We start from the raw sequence: 17,375 nt of genomic DNA, 5'->3' as shown, positions 1-17,375 counted from the left end.
CTCTCTCAATCCCCCTCTATCCTCTGTCAGGGTTTTCAATGTTGATTGCCCCCACTGTTAAATTATGTATTTTACAGCTTGGCTGGTGAGCTCCCCAGTGGGACGGTCAAAGGCAGAGACATGGAGCCAGCCACTGGGAACCAACACGGCATAAACCTATCCAGGTCAAGCCTGTGTCACCTTGCCAATGGAACCAGCCAGAGAAGGACCTGGTGGTGACTGGGAGGGATATGCCTACATTGTTCACTGAACACTGTGAAGGGGCCCGCTTCCATTTAGCTCAAACGTATCGATTGAGTCGTGCGCATTCTTATTTTAGATTGTGTTTCTGACATGATGTAATATATATAAAAACATGAAGTGAACCCTTATAGATGTATATGAGAGTGTACTATATACTGCATATATAAATCATATATACATACTTAATAATATGCATGTATTTATAATTTATAAAATACAATATACTTTATACTGTTCTTCTTTCAGAAAAGCATCTGGCAAGTCAAGTGATCACTTCTTGGACGACGGCATTGTAATTGCCAGGGGTTGAGTGAATGGAGTTGTAGTGTGTTTCATCTTTGGACTTCTCACGGAACGACCCGACTATAAGGGAAGATGAAGCCACTTGGTGAAGATTATCACTGTAACCAAGGCGTTGAAGTGAAGTGAACAGCTACCAAAAAGGGAAGAAACCAGTTGAGGTCAAACGAGCAAATCCGGCCTTCTGTTCTCCCCCCTCCCCTTATTGTGCTGTTGGGCTGGGTCATAGTACACTGATTGGTGTGACTTTCCAAAAGCAGTCAATGGCAAGGGCTTGGTTTTCACCGTCGAGCACGACCTCTGAAAAACGGGCGTGTCTCAGATTCAGTTTCAGCTGCGCTTGGGCTCCCGAGCTGATGATCCTTGGCCTGTTTCTTATCTCTATCACCTTCTGTGGGGGGATTGAGATGAGAGCAAACAAGAAAGAAACGTTGAATTTACTTTAGCTTTGTATTTTGGGCAATATGATGAGATGGTTCAGTGGCCTTGAATACGTATGTGAACATAAACAACAGTTTGTATGTTTTCTGGTTTGTTTTCTTAGCTGTTCCTTTCTGTGAACAGATTCCTTTAAGTACACAACATTACCAAAGCACAATGACCACAAAAGCTTGCTCATATTTCCACCAAAAGAGCTTTGGGGATGAGATACCCGATCTCTTCCTGAAAACAGATCCATCCAGAGAAAAGGGCTGGATATATCTTTTGTGCAGCAAGAATCAAAGAAGGTGAATCTGTTTTCAGATTCTGTTTTCATTAGCCACCGGTTGTTTTACAAAGAAAAATAGGCTCCTGTCATCAGTACTTTCAGTCTAAATATACAAGGCCGATTGAATCATCCTATTCTACTTCCTCTGCTTTTCTTTTGTACTTCAGATTTGTATGACCTCGTATTTCGTACTTTTGTCTTCTGTCTTTTTCGTTGTTATAGTTACAACTTAACAATGGGGGGAAAAATACCGAAATAGATGTGAATGGAGGATCCCTTCTCTGTGGATTCTAAGAGTTTGAAGTGGAATTCCTCTGCTCATCGCCTCCACTTTGTCATTATATCCTGACTGTTGTGACATTTTATGTAAGCGAAAACATAGCGAAGACTCAACATCCTCTGGAGAGCGGGGCAACAGACACGCCACCCACTCGTTCGTGCATGCAGAACATATCTGAGGTATACAGCTTCTCTATTGAATGCATACAACGTTCATTTATCTGAATTGTTAATACGCTGCTTGGTGTGTATGAACAGAAATCCATTTGTTAAATTTCTTTCGGCATCTGTCAGTCAACAGTTCCTTCATACAATATCCTGCCACTTCAACCTCAGAGTTTAGTCCGGAAAAATGTTCGTAAACATGGACCTGATTGAGTCATCTCAAAGGCATCTCACTACACCTCCAGACAACATCCACACAATGAAGGATAGTGATAACCAATCAGAGAGCTTGTTAGCTTGACGTTCCTGTCCCGGCATCTACCTCAGTACCTGTCTGGGATGACCTCATTCCTCCTGAGCCGGGCTCTCTGCGTTCTCCCAAAACTCCCCCAGGCCAGGGACGGGCACTGCCAAGTGAAATCCTCCAGAACAACTGTAGCAAAGGTCAATTTCCCCTCAGAGTTTCATCATCACAACCTCCCTCCACCCTCCAACAAGTCTGGCAGCTCTGTTCTCTGCTGAGGCCTTTTTAAGCGCGTTAGTGGGTATTAAACCCTGTGGTAGTTGATTAAAAAGCCTTCATTTATTCAGGTGTAGCTCCACAGTGCCCAATTCATAACTAATACAGAGACAGGAAAGGGTTTTATGTGAAATGGAAATGCATTAGCTGTGGGGTTTCCCCCCTAGAACTGGTAACGTCTAGCGATTACATCACTTGTCAGAATGAAAGCATTTAAAGGGCTTGTAAACCCTGGTAAAAGACTTGAAGTCGTTAGTAATAAATGTTCTTGTTTACTGTGGATGGTTGGCAAAATATACAAATAGTTAGCATTGATATTAGTCATGTCACTTTCTTCAAGTAAACAGTCCTTTTGTTTGACTCCCTTTAATTAGTATTTATTGAACTCTAAAAGGATTTTACAATCCGGAGGAGGGGGTATTGTAGAAACGACTTGGAAATTCAGTCAACAATTCAGTCCATGGTAGCAATAACGTCATTGTTGTTTTTAGACGGAAATCAACTGTAGGATAAACAAAGTAGTACTCAGGAATTAAAGTGTGTATAAACCTCTGCATGGCGAGGGATTGAGCTGTTAAGAAAATACCCAGATCCTAGCCAACCTCAAGTTTCAGGTTAGAAGTTATCCCTCTTTTACAGCACTGTTTAATTTAGGCTTTGCTGCTTCACTCAAGTTATTCATTCTTGGTTGGCAGGCCTGCTATAAGGCTCTCTCCTATTACAAAAGACTGGGGTTAATAAGCATCCAAACCTGTATTTGATTTCCTCAGATCTTGGAAGTGCCGCTGTAAAAGTTGCTGAAATTTACTGCTTTGTCCCCTCGGGTTTAGGAGGAAGAATCCCCAGTGCTGGTTCTGTTAGCCCTGCCATAAATATCGCTTTGCACTCTTCATTGGGCCTATGGGAGAGCTATGGAAGTGTAGCAGTAAGAAGTTTCAACGCAGGGTAATTGGAGTGAGGCCAGGGTAAGACCCCCCTCCCCCAGCATTATGGCCCTAAAAAGCTCTGATCGAATCTGCACGCCTCACACACCAAGCTTCCTAATTGGCTCCACCTCGGCCAAACTTTACAGACACCCCATCATATTTCTGGCAGGCCATGTACAGTAACTGAGTTTGCATGTGGTGGAATATATACTGCAAGAGGAGAAGAGGTTTCTCCAAAGTCAAATTGTATTGCTGTTTTATTTTAGATCATGTTTCTGTGTCAGATTCTGTTTGGTTCCATACCTATTTTGTAAAACACCGTAATTTTGGAAGAATTTGAGATGTAAAAAAGTTTCAAAAGAACAGGGAAATACCCTGATGTCCAAACCTCAAACACTGACGCCCCTCAACTCCAACTGACTGCTGGATAACCAGAATATCACAGGTCATGATGCAACCCTCTCAGAAGTTCTCACTAAGTTCAGGCTCAACGCTTCATAAAATACTTATTTTGTTGTGGAGACCCGTCAGCATCAGAGCACACAGCCTCGTGTCTCCATGATCTCCAACAAGACCCACATGATCCTGGTCTTGTGATGCTAAGGTCTTCAACTTAATTCCCCTTTCTCCTCCTACAGTACAATCGATGTCCCTTGATTCGTGTATTTTGTTCCTCCTCCTGTAGCAGCGTCTGCCAGTGAAGACCGACACACAAACATACATCCCTGTAAGTTCTGGATAAGTCATCGACTGTAAACATGCACAATCAGTTATCCACACATAGGAGGGGAATGAATGTTGGTCTTTGTTGCAGATGTCACGCGCTGTACGATAGCATACTTCCCCCCTGAGTGACTTTGTTGAGTGACAGTGAGCGTACGTGTGTCCCAAGAGGACAGGAACCCCAGGGACAGGGAGATACACACTTGTCCTATTAAGATCTTTGCGTGTCAATCGGCCAGTCAAGCTCAGGACACAGTCGGAGGCTTGTTTCCAGTGGGATGTTGATAAGATGACAACTTTGCTGTTCTAATTGTATCAACTGGTGTGCTTGCCTTGCCAAGCAGACGTTACAGTTGTTCCCTACATACAGTTCTATATATAGTAATACATGCATGATAACTGAAATCAGGAGACTGAGCCCATTAAAGCCAGCCTTTGTTTAACTTTACCTTCAGGCATCAGCCGTTGTCAAATTACGTTGACAAATGAATTGTCGACCCTAAGCAGTTCCCAACCATATCGCATGTTTTTAGAGTCGTTTTCTGGCGCCAAAACATTTGAATGGAATTCTAAAAGGACCGTTGCATGCAATGACCAATGTGGCCAAACTCTACGCTGAATGTAGAGAGTCAAGATGTGTAAAGGACAGAATGTAGTGGAGTTTGTTACTTGAAGTTCTAAAACAACAGTCGATCCAACCAATAGTAGCCAAGCACCTCTCGTAGAGGAGGAAGTACTTCATAAAGAGGAGGAAATACCTCTCAAAGATGAGGAAGTAGCTCATGGAGGAGGAAGTACCTCACGAATAGGAGGAAGTACCTCACGATATGTATACATGAGGAGCTGGTATACGTATCATCAATAACATACCAGCTCCCCCCACCATGACCTCTCACAGGACGTCTTTGTTCCCTGCTACGCAACACGTGGGCGAACGACCAACCTGTTTTTTCTTTTTTTTACCATTCGCTACACAAACCAGCTGCCCAGGGAGCTGTTACTCCGTCAAGTGACTTTTCTTTCCGCTCATTTGCAGGACGAACGGCAGGCAGCAGCCCACACTCCAACTCCTTTCCTAGGCCCCGTTATTCCCATAGCAACCGCTCAGTTGCATCACTCAGCTCCTGGTCTGTGTAGAAGTTTTGACTCTAAATTTGATTTAGTTTTATATATATATATAAGTTGTTAGAAGTTGACAGAATGCAGAAATCTGACGCACACTTACGCCAACCCCCCCCCAGTTTTCCGCCTACAACGCACTCTGTCTATCATGACGTGTTCTGTATTACTAAGCACCGCTGTGTTGAGTGAGTGTTGTGAGAGCTCACAAAGGGGGTCGATGATAACCTTGGCAACAAACATCAACACGCTACTCACCTGACCTTGGTCAGCACGCATTAACATGCACTATTGGTTGTACTTCGGTATACCTGCATAATTATTTATTTATATTTGGAGCGTGTGTGTGCACCTTGTAGGAAACCTCCAGGAAGCGTTTGGAGTTAGCATTAATATCATGATCTGTTAACAGCAGGCTTAAAGTAGGAGAGGTATTTACTAACCAGTGCGTGTGTAGTGTGTGTGCGTGTGTAGTGTGTGTGCGTGCGTGCGTGTATAAGAGAGAGTGGGACGGGGGGGGGGGGGAGATCTCCAAGGCCACGACTCTACAGGGTTGTGAGTGTTGCATCAGTCGCATGTTTATTTCATAGACCCCCTCCTTAGCTGTCAGTCAACGTAGACTACGCCCCCTCCACCCCTCCCCCCCCCCCCCGTTTACTACACTCAATAAACACTCCTTAGACACTTCATGTGAAATTTAATGATTGATAACGACAAATCCTCCTCAAGATTCTTATTGAAATTGGAATGAATAAAAACAAAGCTGACAATGTCATACTTTAAATGTTTTGTTTGGATGATTTCATCTGTATTTTTTTGTGTTCCCATATCTCCTGCAGAATTTGGGAATCCCTTCACTCTATGTAGAGTATCAAGAGTATCCACATTCAATATTTAAATTCAAAAGAGACCCACTCCACTCTGCATCCTCAGGAACAAACACTTGGCCAGGTCTTCACCCCCGTTAACAGACCTTTTCTTTCATTTAGAAAAAAAGTCGAGAAGGACAATTTTGAGTGATGAACAGAAGGGTAAAATTTGCAGTGAACTCTTCAATTTTACCCTTCTGTTCATCACTCAAAATTGTTCTTCTCAACCTTTTTTTTTTTTATGGAAGAAAAAGGTGCAGTGGTCTCTTTTTTTCCCAGAGCTATATTTTCCTCCTGCCCTCATTCCCTGGTGGGTTGAGATGAGCCAGGTTAGGTTAGGCTAGTGTCTGTGCTGGGCTGGGTTAGACTGGGCTGGTCCGAGCGGTGCTAAGGTCTGGTTGCTTGAGCCTGTTATGTAAATTGAGCTGTCAGCCTCTTGTAGTGGGGGGACTGGGAGGAGTCAGAAACTCCCTCCCTCCTTCCTTCCTTTCTCCCTTCCTTCCTTCCTTCCTCCCTCACCCCTGGCTCCTTCCCTCCTTCCCTCACCCCTGGCTCCCTCCCTCCTTCCCTCCTTCCCTGCCGGTGATTCATGGCTGGCTGTGGGACAGGGGGAAGTTCAAGTCTGCCGTAATCCAAACAAGTGAGCAAATGGAACAGGGGAAACTGGGAAGAAAGGAAAATATGGTGAGACACACAAATGGGAGGGGTACAGGGGGGGGGGGGGGGTTAGGGACTGCAATGAAGAATGACAAGAATGAATCGGCGGAATTTAGCGAGCAGCACATTGGAATGATGAGTTAAATTATTACCCAACAAGTTTGTTTTGTGGGAGTGCTATCTTTCTCTCTGTCTCTCTATCTTTCTCACTCTAAATACACACACATCTGTGTATATTTGTGCTCAATCTATTTTTTATTTTCCCTCCATCACTGTCTTCAGATTCCTTCCATCCATCCTGTCTTCCTTTACTCCCAGACTCATTATTTTCTTCTTCCTGCCTTCCTTCTCTTTCTCCCATTGATTGGCATGAACCAATTTCAAAAATTTTAATTTTCACCATACCCCAAGGAACACATTGCCTCTAACTATACTGCAGTTATATTCAAAGTTGCTGTGCGGTTGCCGTGCGGTGAGGACGAATAATGATGATATCCAACCCATGGATCCATGACCGTATTTAAATATTACAAACATTAGCTGGAGGTAAATTTAGGCTTGGCTGCTGAACATCCCTATAATTGCAACAGAGCTGAAATTTTAACATTCTGGGACCTAAATGACGAACTACCGAACCCAGAAGATGAATTAATAATGAAGATTTCGGAATTGAAATAACTGAGAGTTAAAAGCTCCATGCTGATGTGCACCAATGTTCTGCTGCTGTCACATCAGTGTTGTCCTCCACCGCCATACGCTGTTTATTACACTCAGCATGTCATATTTTGAATGATGTTCTATCAACTAAGCTCACATTTATGTAAGAATATTCTTACTTTCAAATTAATACAGATCGATTTTTTTGGGGGGGGGATAAAGCCACAGTCAAACACTCACATTTAGCTGTCACAGAAATCTCTAATTATAGTTTCCTGACTATCCATGCATCTTCATTTGTATATTTCAACACCTGCCACCTCTCTCTCCAGTTAGCTCTTATGCTTCAGTTTGCTAATTCAGAGATTTGCTCTTTAAGACACAGATGTGAAATGGAGAGCTGTTCTGCTGTAATGGTTCCACTGGGAATCGTCCTTCTAAAAGCAGTGAAACACTACGTCTGACTTGACCTCAGACAATCTCCTTCGACTTAAGTTTCAGAATAATCTCGCAAACAACTGATTAGCCGTAATTACTGTTGCAAATCACTCGTTAAATAAGGAGAATGATCAAAATATCCAGTTTGTTTTTTCAAATATTTTTTTAAAAACCAAAATTAAACCAAATCAAATTAAACTAAACCAAATTAAATTAAACTAAACCAAAATTGTGTCGACATAATTACTTTTCAAAACACTCCTTTTTATTATTGTCAATGTTGAGAGACAAGACATGTATCAGATATGAGGGGATTGTTCTAGAATAATGTCCTGCAAATATTGTTTCTTCATGACTGACTGAGCACACTGGTTCTGTAGTCACGTCCCATTTTCAAATGAAGTCCTACTGGCTGTCTAGTCATGCTGTTTCCAGACAAATAAGAAAAACTGTCAGTTTGTCTGTCCGACAACCCAACATGCTTTAATAACACACGTCTTATTTGACAATTAGAGACAGAAGGGGTGGATAATGATATTAAATATGTGGTTGCAGATGTCGCTAAACACCCTGAGATCCTGTTTGTTGTTGTTGTAACTTTTCTATCATTCTTCTTCTACGGTTTTGGTGGAAAAACACACAAATGTTTTCGCTGTCTCCACTACATGTGGCTTATACAGAGGTAGAATACATTTGGATTAATTGCAGTCAAAGTGCCAACTAAACTCAGCGCCTGTTTCAGAGCGAGCTAGCGTGTGGAAATCATCTGCCACCTCTCTGTCCCTGCACAGGCTCCCTTGTCATTGCGCCGCAGAAGTCTTGCCTGTTAAAACAGAGGTAATTAAATCTCCCCGCTCTCATTAAAAATACAGCTGTCTGTCGTTGAGCTCCACTGCTCCACTAAGCGAATGTAAATTTTCATTTCATGGTGCGGAGAGAGAAAGAGAGAGAGTGAGGAGAGAGAGAGAGAGAGAGAGAGAGAGAGAGAGAGAGAGAGAGAGAGAGAGAGAGGGGGAGAGAGAGGGAGAGAGAGGGAGAGTGAGGAGGGAGAAGGAGGTGGAAAGAGAGAGAGAGACAGAGAGAGACAGAGAGAGAGAGAGAGAGAGAGAGAGAGAGAGAGAGAGATGTAAAAAAAGAGACTGTTCTATGCCAGCTATAATGCTATGCCAGCACTGTGCAAAATAACTGCTCCCCTGAAATAATTGTCCTTTTGTTTCCTGCGGTATTGCACTAGGAAATGGACCGCGTGTTATATAATTTGTGGATTAGGTGCAGTCAGGGGTCTTGTAGTTCCTGGAGGGAACTGTACAGGTATTCAGCAGTGTAAGGGGAAAAGGTATATGGGAAGATTTAGAAATGTTACTGACTTTTTAATTGGCTTTTTCTGTTACAGTGTTCAGATAGCCCTCCAGTGTTAACAAGATGAAACTTCTGGAAGGTTAAACACTCGTTGGCACACTGAGCACATTTCTCTCCCGTTTAGGACGGCTCAGTCTGCTGATCCACCAGAACTGTAATACCCGACTTTTAAAAACAGGTATATCATGCATTCTGCCAGTGTGGAGCCTCTTGCATCGAATTTACATGACTTGCAAGAGATCTATGTTTCACGCGTTGGTTTTGGCCTTAGCACATCCAAGCAAAAGACAATCGTAAGCTTCAACTTTCAGTATGTTGTTCTGAAACACTAATCACCTTTGACCTGTGACAAGTCACCTCAGGATGTTTTTGATGGTGTTTTATACTGTAACTAAACACAATGCAGACTGGGTTGTTTTCGGTTGACACAACCAGGCGTTCACAGTTAAGGTGCCAAAAAGCCCAAGACCTCCAGGACACAGAGAGACACCTGGAAGGGTACTGCCCAACGGGTTTGGGAGTATCGCTGCTCCAGTTTACAAATATCCGTAGCCTTCCAGTCTTCAGCACAGGTCTATACTTACAAGAATAAAATGAAATATGACATGTTGTCCAAGTGAATGTATCTTGCGGGCATAAGAATGATCCGGAAGGTAGGAAGGAGGGAGGTGCATGTCAAATTCCAAGCATCAGCCTCAGGTAAATAGGTTTGGCTGTATTGAATGACAGTTATGATAATGCAAGACGTGGATTAAAGAACCTTTTTCCCATGAGGGAATAAAATGTTTGTCCACAATACTGTCATGGTCAGAGAAGGAGGTTTCACAGCACATTGCAGCCAGACAGAGAGAGAGAGACACAGAGAGAGATAGGAGAGAGAGATAGAGAGACAGACAGAGAGAAACAGAGAGAGAGAGTGTCAGAGAGAGAGAGACAGAGAGAGAGAGAGACACAGAGAGAGAGAGACACAGAGAGAGAGAGAGAGAGAGAGAGAGAGAGGGAAGAGCGAGAGAGAACCTGAGTTTCAGAGGTTCTGCAGTACATTTTGAGTTCTAATTTAGCTTTCATGGCAGGGGTACGGGGTCTGAAGAAGTGCCTCACCTGTCAATCATCCAGCTAACACACCGAAGAATATCTATAATTCAACTGCTGGTGAGCACATACAATTCATAGGGGCCAGTGTTATTCCCTGCATTTTTTTTTCTTCTTTCGCCTGGCCCTGTTGCATTTACTCTTTAATTTCATGGTCAAGGCCTGCTTCTGACATCTTGACCGCCCACCCATTCCCTTGTAAGACACCAGAGCTGAGAAGGTCATGCCACCCGCACTCAGAAATGCAATTACCTCATTGAGTTGCAGTTCGCTCTTTTGGAGAGAGAGGTAGAGAGAGAAGTAGAGAGAGAGGTAGAGAGAGAAGTAGAGAGAGGGAGAGAGAGAGAGAGAGCAAGAGAGAGAGAAAGAGAGAGAGAGAAAGAGAGAGAGAGAGAGAGAGAGAGAGAGAGAGAGAGAGAGAGAGAGAGAGGAAAGAGTGAGAGTGAGAGACGACATCGGAAAACCAGTGGAGAGAGAGAGACAGAGAGAGAGGGGTAGAGAGAGGTAGAGAGAGGTAGAGAGAGGTAGAGAGAGGTAGAGAGAGGTAGAGAGAGGTAGAAAGAGAGAGAGAGAGAGACAGAGTTGGGAGAAGGCAGAAAGAAGTAGAGCACCGGAGAATCGGAAGTGAGTGTGAGTGTCTGTATGAGTGTGTGTGTGAGTGTGTGTGTGTTGAAGGGGAGGGGGGCTGGGGCTGTCATTGCAGCTGTCCTCAATTTATTCAGTTCCCTCTCGGTTTTCACTAATATCTTCAGTATAAAAAAATGTCATGCCTATCACTGGATTTTCTACTCGCAATAAAGTTGTCATCAGAAAGTCTTCATAAACTGTACACTGCGGATTGTGTTGCGTTGGGTTTGTGTGTGTTGAAAGATAGGTTTGTAACAGGCTGATCCATTCTGGCTGTCTATCCTTCTCTCTCACTGTGCTTCCTCAAACACAGAATCCCAACAGCGTTTGAAACTTCAACTGCAGTTAGTTAGGTTAGGAAGAATATTGAGCTTTATATATAATATCTATATAATATAATATTTAACCAGTTACACGTATCAGATCATATTATCTAAAGTCTGAGTGGTATTGAATAGTATGTCATTACTGAATCACTGAGCTCCCTCCCTCCCTCCCTTCCTCTGATTGGTGGGTAGGGTTTTGCCAGGCCCGCGCTGCACAGGCCTGTCTTTCCTCATGTGGTAACCATGCTGGACTGAGCCTAGTGTGGAGATAAACTCCATCATACCCACCACCACCTGCCACAGGGGGTTCTTTTTAAAGCCCAATAACAATATTATAACGTCTTTGTACTCAAGCTATAGACCACAGGCGACCACAGACCAGACAAACATCCGCTTTCCCCTTTGACTGTCCACATCAGATTCTGACAGAGCTGTGCTAGTGAACTTTCTCCCCCTATACACCTCATGGCATCTGAACAAAGTACCTCAAGTCCTAAACGGAATGAGCTTTCCATGCAGGTACACTCCAGTCTATTCATTAAGAATGTCATCACGTCTGTTAGATGTGGGTTGGAGTCTTTGAACTCCTACTTGGTTGAAAAGGGACTGTCTTATGCAACCAAATAAGACTACATTGGACACTTGAGTCTTGTATAAAATAAAATAAATAACACGTTTAGTTTTGGTTTGTTTTAGATACTATTTTGAAGATATCAAATTTGAGATTCCAAACAACTGTCCTTGAATGACCGTGATGCGAGCACGATGAAACAGAGTTGCTACATGATGAGTCTGACAACCCAGCTCAGTGAACATCAATGCTCAACGTGGATAAACACTTTGATTAATCCTACAAGACTGGAGACTCCCCACCAGTCAAGGTAGCCACAAGAGGAGGCTTTAAAGGGGAAGTGGTTTCACTTCAATGACTTCCACTTCCTCCCCCCCAAAAAAGGGGAGGAGAGGACCATCAACATTTCATCTCCTTTCATTGCGGCTTCCGATTGGAGAGGTAAAGCAGGTGCCAGGTGTTTTGAAAGACAGACTGATGCTGACGTGATGCTTGGAGATGACCTTCCATGACACCCTGCTTTGTGAAACCCCCTGAAAGTCTCTATTATTATCGCAGCGCTTGGAGAGGGGTGAGAATAGAGGGGCTTTGAAGGCCGATCCGTCTGCTATCTGGGGGTGTTTGTGAGTGAGTTAGGCTACATGAATTACTTGAGACCATATTGAGAGAGGGATAGGTCACAGGCTGTCTGTGCAGCTGATGCAGGCACTAAACCTTCTTTTTAAAGGAAAGTTTCACAGTAAATAGTTTATATATATATATATATATATAAACTATGTATTTTACACAGTAACATTTTGTTTTATTATTTGTTACATCTTATCCTCTTTCAGTCAGACGACTTCCTATATTCAGCTCAGCACCACACACATGCACACACACACACAGATAATTGCTTTCTGCAGTATATTGCTGTCCAAGGTGCAGATTTCCAACATGTTGACTGAGAATTGGTTGAGATCCTCACATTATTTTCAGTGGAGCAGATCCGAATGACAAGACGAGTGTTTGCTCGAGAAAATAAGAGTGGTTGTACTTTACCAAACCACGTTATCTCAAAAAACACAATTGTCCAAACAAACCTCATCCAATCCCATCCCTCAGAAACTTCCTTCTGGTTTCTGCATCATCCACCACAATCCCTACAATAACACTGGAGGACTCTGGAGTCCACTCTGGAGGATATTTACAGATTTCCTTTCAGGAAGAGGACTAACACTTAGTGGTTTTCAAATGTCCCCTCTCGCTGGCTGTGTTTGTTAGTACAGATAATATCTTTATTACCCTTTGGATTATCGATGGCAGAGATGCGATCAGGAATGCAGATATGCAGCTATGTCATAGGAGGCAACGTATTTAATTGTAACGTGTTTAAACTGAATACTATTATTTGTAGAAGAGTGAAAAAATTACATTTGTGTGCTGGGTTGAAATGAAATAGTCAAGTGTAACTACGCATTTATCGTTTGTCATCTAATTAGATTTGAGACATTTCTCAAAAACATCTTTATTCACCCCACTCTGCAGTGACCTGACGCAACAAGAAAAAGCATCTTCCATCTTGTCCCTAAGTACAAAGGCTGAAACGAGAGCTTTCTGCTCTGGGAGAGGCCTCGTTGCCCAGGTGTGCCAACAAAAGCCTGAACAGATCCAACAAGTGACCCAAGGAGAGGTCAGGTAAGGCTCCAATCTAAATTCCTGTCTGACAAGACCCTGAATATGTTGCCTGAATGGACCACTTGTCAGGCTCTATAGAAAAGTCTCGTCAATGGACTCGGGCTTTTGATGAAACATTGGGAGAATGTGTTCTGCCTGACACATGCTGGGTCTGAATAGAACCGCCAACAGTTTTACATTTCAGAAATGAACTGCTTCTGTTACAAAGCAGCTGAGTCGTCTGAGTGGCTCCCATGTCATGTCCAGTCTCCCATGCAGGTTTCCAGTCAGGAGAGGCTCCACAAGGAACCTGGTGTGCATCCTGACTTGGTGTATGGATTGTGGGTTTATGCTGGCCTGCTTTGCTCGGTGCAGCATAGGGTTCATTTCTACCAAGCAGGCAGGCAGACGGGCAGGCAGGAGCAGTCAGAACCAATGGTATCAGGAGAATGCAGACACACTTTCACTGCCTAGTTCTCCTTCTTCGTCCTCCATCCTCAGCCCTCTTTCTCCTCTTCTTGTCATCATTTCTCTCTCTTTCCCTCTCATTCTGTTTCTCTCTCTCTCTTTCCCTCTCTCCTTCTATCTCTGTCTCGCTCTCTTTCCCTTTCTTTCATTCTGTCTCTCTCTCTTCACTCTCTCTCTCATTCTCTCTCTCTCTCTCTTTCTCTCTCTCTCATTCTCTCTCTCTCTCTCTCTCTCTCTCATTCTCTCTCTCTCATTCTCTCTCTATCTCTCTCTCTCTCTCTCTCTCTCCCCCCCCCCCTAACACTCTCCCTCCCTCCATCTAGCCGCAGTCTTACCACATGCTGAATTGACAAGCTCGCCTGAAGGTGTTTTCTAGGACTTGAGCCCCTTTCAGCCTTTGACAACCATGGCTGTGGAAATGCAGAGCCAAGACCTTGGCAGCTTCTCTGTCCATTTCCAAAGAGGGGGGGAGGGGACGTGGTGATATGGCTGCTCCACACAGGGTCCACACCAACTCTCCACCTCACCTTTACTTCTGCAGATGTTATGATCACGTGAAACGTCCTGATTTTGCTGTGTGTCCCTCGTAAACCTTGAAATATTTACACGCCTACAAATGTTCCCCTAAAAGGTTATAATTACCCGGCATCCTTGAAAATGGAGGTACACCAACGTATCGGATTTAGAAGTTTTCCATGCGGTGTTTACGGTTCAGGTTGTGTGAGATAGCTACGGTGAGGGCCGATGTATGAGGGTTACCGGTCACCTGGGACATAATGACTGGTCCCTTTCCTCCGCCAGTCTGAATAAACCACAAGAACTACGGACAATCTCTCTCTGTTCACTGGACAGCATTGAGATGCACACAGGGAAAAGTTGGCAACGCTTTGCGGCTCTCTCTCTCCATCTCGCCCTCCACCTCACTCTCTCTCCTTATGTCTCTCTGTCCCTCTCTCCTCCCTTCCGCTCTCTATTGACTCAGTGGATAATCTTGACTCCCCAGTAAAATCCTCAAGCAGCTGGCCACAAACCTTCCGTTCCTGTGCGCATGCATACTATATATCTCTCTCCAGCCCTCAGGCTTGTTCCCCCCTTTCCCTTCCATCCCCAACACGCCGGTTCTCCTGTGAGTTTCAGAGCCAACTAGTCTGGAAAAGACAGGATTTGTTGGTAGGGAATTGAGACCTGTGCCAAAATCAACACCACGGTTCTCCTTATGGAGAGTTACAGCAAATTGGCCTTCAGAACGAGACAGCTTGGATTCTGTCCCTCAGAACGCATGTGGAACCCTCAGTATGCAGGGGTGAAACCAGAGAGACTTGTGTCTGTTTACGTTTAAAACCAAGCCAACCACAAGTGAGGGGTATGGGAAATTGCATCCAGCCCAAATGGATTGATTTCCTGTGTAAACAGGTAGCCCATTAGAGTGTTTCTTTGCGATGTGTAAACCTGTAAGGCCTGTATTAGTGGTTTTCCTCGGACGGGGGAGTAGTTGAGAGCACCAAGTGGTGTGCACACCACATCTATAACTTATATGTAAATAGTAAGCAAACTGTAGAATTTTCTTGAATTACTTTTCTTTTTCAGATGCAAGTCTTGTACAAATGTACATGAAAATAAATGAACAAAACAGTATTTAAGTATGAGGGGGTGATTCATACGAATTACGTACAGAGAGATCAAAAACTTGAGAAGGTAGTTCAAAGAATAACAGTGTTGTGTGGCTGGTTCATACCTACTCTATCATTACAATGCTCACATCAAACCAGTCGGACACCCGGTTTGAAGTTTGGACGTTTGATTCGGGATCTGTTTGATGCGGAGGAGTATAGAGTAACACCTTCCCTCCCCAAGTGTTTGATGTGTCAGCTTGGGACAGACACAGGCAGAGGTGTGGTCTAACGAACGTTGACCAAAGGATTACCACACAACGACACAGTGATCCTATTGAAAACAGTCCTGTGTATTGACCTACAGTAATGCGCTGTTTAGTTATTCCTCGTGCGTTGACCTAACGCACTGTATTCTATGTATTCTATGCTTGTCCGTCGGTAAATACAGCTCTGGAAAAAATTTACCACTGCACCTTTTTATTTCATTTTTTTTAAAGTTGAAAAGGAGAATTTTGAGTGAGGAACAGAAGGGTAAAACTTGCTGTGGCCTCCTAAATTTTACCCCTCTGCTCCTCACTCAAAATTGTCCTTCTCAACTTATGAAAGAAAAAGGTGCAGTGGTCTCTACGTTTTTCCCAGAGCTGTATGTGAATTATTTTCAAAATATATATATATAACGGACAGGGACGTGCACAGGAATTTTGAAGGGCAGTTGCTCTGGCAAAAAGCTGTTGTCCCGTGTCTCATCATCAGTGTCCCATCCTGTCACATGCAACAGCACACCGAAGCAAAGAGAAGAGATTGGAATCCCAGGAAGAAACAAAATCATCTGTCCAGAATGTAAACATTATACAATATACTCACAAGGCTAGTGTGCTTAGAGGAAGATACACATGGTCATCCATGGGCAGATGTGGTGAAGTGGAGCACAGGAGAGATTACACCCAGGCAAGGCTACATGCAGACAGTGTTTAAGTATGCCCGGTGCTTCTCTATCTGTTATGTCTCAGATCTGCTATGCTTCACTGATTTCTGGCTAGCTGGCTAGCTCTGATGCCTCCACAGTTACTTTGTCTCTCTGACTCTTTGTTACTGGAGTTGTGGTCGCCAGTTTCAGTTGATGCAAGGCTATGTGCACCACAGCAGAATGATCCACTTCCTGGCTGAGTCGGCTATGCTCGCCTCGTCCAATGAGCTTCAAAGAGCAGGTATCCCAGAACCCCCTGGGGTTCTGTGATTGAAACCTCATAAGAACAGACGGAGTGCTTTTAAAGAATGTAACAGGACACATACATTATTCAGATTACATTTTAATGCCGGTGGTAAGTCCACACAAATATAACCAGAAATATGTTGTTATTCCAAGATTTCACAGTTTATGTTGAGCAAGAGGGAAAAGAAGAAATACAAAGCCCTTCCTGGATGAAAACGTCTGTTAAATTCATTAATATTGGGCAGATGAAAAATCTAAGGGGTTGAGTTTGAGGAGACCGGGCGCCTGACCAAAGGTGGCATGACATACTTCTGACAAGCTTACCGCGCCGCGCCCGGGAGAAATAGGGAAAATATCCGGCCTTCATTTGAATGGATTTCATTTCTATAGATTAGGTGTGACAACTTCAAAAATTCTGGGCGTAAAAGACTTGTGCGATTTGCCCTCCACTGGGAGGATTCCAGATGTCAGAGCACCAAGCGATTAGCATGGCACAGACATTTAGAGGAGGGGAAAACTGGAATACAAACATATTCATAAACCACCACCCTCTGGGGTCCCTCGCCGACCTGGCCCAGACATCCAATCCACCACTCTTCACCAGGCTGGAAAATCGGTTTCCTCTTCACCGGCCCTGTTTCGTGGGTGTCTCCACACAATCAGATGATATCAAACCGGCTCGATGGCTAGACGGACTCCCGCAGTGCCGTGGGGCGTGCACTTGAGCCGTGGATCAGCGACAAATACACACAACGGCCAACACCCACTGGCAGAAACGACAGTAGCCAAGAAGTTGAAAAGTGCAGTGGTTCTCAACCCTGGTCCTCAAGTAACCCCCGGTCCCG

This window comes from Hypomesus transpacificus, chromosome 8 (genome assembly GCF_021917145.1).
Source record: "Hypomesus transpacificus isolate Combined female chromosome 8, fHypTra1, whole genome shotgun sequence".
Taxonomy (NCBI): Eukaryota; Metazoa; Chordata; class Actinopteri; order Osmeriformes; family Osmeridae; genus Hypomesus; species Hypomesus transpacificus.
The sequence above is the reverse complement of the archived record's forward strand: the minus strand, read 5'-3'. Positions refer to the sequence as shown.